Here is a 5,000-nt window from a genome sequence, read left to right as displayed (position 1 = left end):
ATTTGTATTGAAAAAGCACATTTAATTAAGTACTTCATAGAAGTGTTATCACAGAACTTTTCCCACTTGGTCACGTAAGTAGACGATACATGCAACCAAGCTTTTGGGCAGAGCAGTAGGTTTTTTAAAGAAGAGAGAAGTAATGAGATAGCAAGGTTTAGTGAGCTTAGAAGAATTCCAGAGCTTAGAAGGCAGGCATCTGGAAGCATGGCCACCAATGGTGGAACAAAGGAAATCAGGGCTACTCCAGGCAAGAGAATTGAAGGCAAGCAGAGATCTCGGAGGGTTGAGGGACTGAAAGATGTTGCTGAAGTTTTGGGGTTGCTCTTGAAACCACAACTTTCTGACTCAGAAAGAACAGTGCTAACACTGAGCCATTCTTGACAACAGAAAGGGAAGTGTTAAAGTCGTCAGAAGCATCAGGCTTAAATGTGAACTGCAGGACAGGACAGCACGGGAGAGCATGGAAGAAGGAAATGCAGGCAGCATTTGTGAGAAGAGGAAACAAATACTGACTAGGGAGGTAACCATAATATTTGGTACTTGCTACAGCTTTTCAAGGAAATAAAATCCCAGGATAAAATATTCTGCTTCCAGTTACTGTGACCCATAAGAACATGTGCTATGGTGACTGAATAAAGCACCTGACATGGTTTCACATCTCTTATTTTAATTGCGTATTACTAAAACTCACTTCTATGACACATATACGGTGGCTTAATGCCAAAGTGATCAAAGGGTACGGGCAGAAAAATGGGAATAGGGTACAGAATTGGAACATCAGTCATGATCATACTGAATGGAAGAGCAGTCTTGAGGGGCCGAACAGCCTAATCTTGCTTCTGTTTTATTTGTTTCTGTGTTTCTACCTGCATTGGAAAGCACTTCATAGAGAAGCCTTGTTAAACAAAATTTGACACCGACTCACAAAAGGAGATATGAGCTCAGTTGACCAAAAGTTTAACATGAGACAGGTTCAGAGAGTGGCTTAAAGGAGCAGAGAGCATTAGAGAAGGAGAAGGGATTAGGAAAGGAATTCCAGAGCTTCAAGTTCAGGCAGACACCACTGTTTAAGCTTTGAAAATGCCCAAGAGATGAGGATTGAAGAGGTGCAAATATCCCAGAGATATGTGGTGCTAGAGCGGGTTGCAGAGATAGGGAGTACAAGCTCACAGTTGGGATTAGAAACAGGATGAGAATTTTAAATTCACGGCACTGACAAATAGGGAGCCAATGTAGGTCACCAAGTCATAGGTAAATGGAACTTGAAGCAAGTTCGGATATGAGCTGAAGAGCTTGCGTTTATCTTAAATTTACAGCACAGTCTCTGATCATTCATCCCCACAGGTCCATGTCAGGGTTTGTGCTCCACAGGTACCTATTCCTAGTTACTTCATCTCATCCTATTTACTTAACCCTCAATTCCTTTCTCCAAAAAAGTGTTTATTAGCTTCCTGTCATTCATTGAATCAACTACAACCAGTGCATATACACCATGAATTATTGATTAGGAGGACACATGAATGAAAATTCTACATTACACATTTTATTTGAAATGGTTACCAAACCGCAGTATGATCAATCACACTTGCTTGTGGCTGACGCAAAACATATTTTATTCTATTGCACTACTCAACATGAAGAAAATAGGCAAAGTGTTCACAAACTGGAATCAGTGCAGTTGGCTTCAACAGAACAGCTAACACTAACACATGCTAGTTCCTTCTGTACTATAATTTCCGTATGAAATGCAGTCATATAGCGTTAAAGTGACAAACTGCATTTAGATAGAAGCTAATCATCCTCAGGTGTCCTGAAACTCTTCACATCCAATAAATTACTTTGGAAGTGTAATCCCTGTTCTGTGACAAACAAACAAACACTCTGTACACATTGCTTTTCTGATTATTTCTGCCTCCCAGGTTTCGTTCAAAGGTCAAAGCTCCCACATCTTCCTAAAGTATCTTCAGACAGGTATTAAAGCTACAATAGGTACAAAGGTACTAATCATTCTGAACATCGTGTACTGCATTAGTCCGAGTGTCAGCTAATCCTCAACATCCTAATCAATCCTTCACACCAAATGTTTCAAAGATCATTTTTGAAACCAACTATTATAAAAAGCCTTGGTTTGATATCACTCAAAAGTATGGAGACATGAGAGATGATCACAGAATCATATGGTATAGAACAGGCCTTTTGGCCCATCAAGCCTGTACTGCCCAAAAAGTTACTACGACCTACACTAGTCCCACTTTCCCACAGGAGGCCCAAAGCCTTGAATGTTAGGACACTTCAAGTACTCATTCAAGTACCTTTTGAAGGCTGTAGGTTACCCACTTCAACTACCCCCCGAGCAGTCCATTCCAAACGTCTATCACTCTCTGGGCAAAAATGTTTTCCTCAGATCCCCTCTAACCTATTACCTTTCACTTGAAAAATGTGCCCCCTTGTTAGTTATCCTTCAACTAAGGGAAACAGCTGTATTTTTTTCCACCCTGTCCATGCTCTTCATTATCTTATCCACCTCTATCAGGTCCAGTCTCTCTTCATCGCTGAAATGTTCCATCTCAGGCAACATCCTGGTGAATATCCTCTGCATCCGCTCCAGTGCAACTGCATCCTTCCTGTAGTTTGGTGACCAGAACTATGGCCTGACTGAAGTTCTGTACAGCTACAACATAATCTTCCTGTTCTTATAATCTATGCTTCGACTGATAAAGGCTTATCCAGCCTCATCAGGGATCTGTGGACCAGAGCCCCAAGATCCTGGTTGCTCTGAGCTTCCTAAAATATTGACAAAGGAAGCAACCATCAGGAATGACTGAGCAGATAGGCACTCACTCACACTATTAAATACAGAAGGGTGAGAGGTGACCTGAAAAATTCCTTAATTCAGGCGAGAGTTTCATGTTGCCCCACCACTAGACTTGCCTGGATTTGGGAGCACAGAAAATTCCCTACTGGGCCTTTTTTCCACCCTCCCAACCCCTTGTCCTCAATTATATGGCTTCCCACAGTCTCAATTGAAGCCCGTATTTGACTAATTAATATCTACTTAAGGGCTGCTTCGTTCATTTGGTGGCCAGCAAAACCAAGAGAAGCACGGAAGCTCTCATCAAGAGTCCCTGCAGTGTGTACCATCAGAAGGTGCACTGCAACAATTCACCAAGACACCTTTGATGGCATCTTCCCATGTCCACTATAAATCGGGTAAAACAAGATCAGCAGATACATGGAAACACCAGCACCTACAAGATCCCCCCAAGCCGCACACCATCATTCCTTCAGTGCCGCTGGGTCAAAACTCTTGAACTACCACCCTGACAGCATAGTTGGTCTGCCTACCCCATATGGAGTGTAATAATTCAAGAAGGCAGCTCACCACAACCTTCTCCAGGGCAATTAGAGACAGAAAATAAACTATGGGTCTGAAAATAAAAATTGGCATTGTATTCCATACAAGAGCAGATTTGTACTCAGGTTGGGTGCTGGGGATAAACAAGGAACAGTTATTCCATATTACTTCAAACTTTTTATTAAAAACACTGAGTTCCTTTAAGTTACGGAGAAGAAGAATATGGTCCCTGATGGGATGCATTATACCAACTGGAAAATGTAAACCAAAAACGAGATTTGTTTTCCTTTGGAAGGGACTATAAGTCAAAGGCTACAGCTAATAAGAAGTTTTCTCCAAAAGCTAAAATCAAAGAGCAGAATGAGGAACTTGGATTGATTATTGACTTGATGTGTGTCATATATTGTGCAGAGAAGGATTTGCCTAAAAGTGAACAATATCAAAAATCTACACTGTTGGACATAAAGTGCCAGATGATGCACCAATTCTATAGTTTAAATAGAGGATCAGAAAGTTCTTATGGGAAAATGTAGATGATAAAATAATTGGACTTCACTGTACTGGTGGAATTAATAGAACTTATTTGTAGATGCCTCATTAAGGTAGAAGAATTGGACCCTGAGACATCAATTGAACTTTTCAAAAATGCTTGTGGCCACAAAATGGATGGAGGTGTAAATCTGAATGACCTTCAAAGCAGAGCAGTAAGAATTAATTTAGGAATTGACATGTTTGATGCAGAGCTGTAACCAGAACCAGTAACACTGGAGCCTTTCCTTTCACATTCTTGTCAAGGACCACATGGCCCAAGACTGCTGCTCAATGATTTTCCAGATGCAGATTCACAACATCATATGGAATTCTGCCTCTTTTTGCTAGAGATTTTGACAGTTCTCCCATATAATGGGTGGAAAGACAGGCCTCACCCTCTTCCTCCTCTACTTCCTCCAATACCACCTTCAATTCTCTATGGCGAACACAGACCACTATCCCATCTTGATGACTTTGCAGCAGAGGAATATGATGGACATTGCAGATTCAACTATTTCAAGAAATACATAGTTTGGAAGAAAATTCCTGCCAAGGTAGTAGATAGGCACCTTATTTTACAAATTGCTAGCACCTCAAGATCGCTTCAGTCATGAGTACAAAAGAAAACCTTATTCCTTTTCAAGCATAAATGAATTAGAATGACAGAAGTCTGCACCATATACTATTTTTCAGCATGATTACAATTATGACCAGCCATTAGAGCATGGACCCAGTCTAAGTAAACTCTGAGGTGATTGGAATGATCATTTTGACAATTTTTTAATATGTTTGAAACTACCTTAGTTTTTTTTTATTTTGGAGATGGTAAGTGCATGTATTTTTAATAAACATTTGCTTTATCAAAATTGAAGATTGAAGGACCACAACCCTTCCCTCACTTATTGCTTTTTAATATTTTTGTTGACTTAGAATGGTGCAGTTGTAAAGAAAACCATCAATTATGGCAGCATAAAGTATAAAAGCAGAAACGTTTGTTTCATTTTTTTAATATGAATCACTACCTCTATGTGCTATTTGTCTTGGTTCCAGGCTTTATTGAAAGTGAGTTTCTGAGCACAGCAAATTGTAGATAAGTTTTTTAAATTAAATT

The 5,000-nt window shown here is 40.1% G+C and overlaps 1 pseudogene; it reads left to right on the top strand.

Annotated features, from left to right (window-relative positions):
- The first annotated feature begins 207 nt into the window (after positions 1–207).
- LOC125484351 lies at positions 208–4,693 on the top strand (annotated as a pseudogene).
- Positions 4,694–5,000: the final 307 nt, after the last annotated feature.

This window comes from Rhincodon typus, chromosome 11, assembly GCF_021869965.1.
Source record: "Rhincodon typus isolate 14 chromosome 11, sRhiTyp1.1, whole genome shotgun sequence".
In the NCBI taxonomy this organism is placed as follows: Eukaryota; Metazoa; Chordata; class Chondrichthyes; order Orectolobiformes; family Rhincodontidae; genus Rhincodon; species Rhincodon typus.
This window is presented reverse-complemented; position numbering and strand designations above follow the sequence as displayed.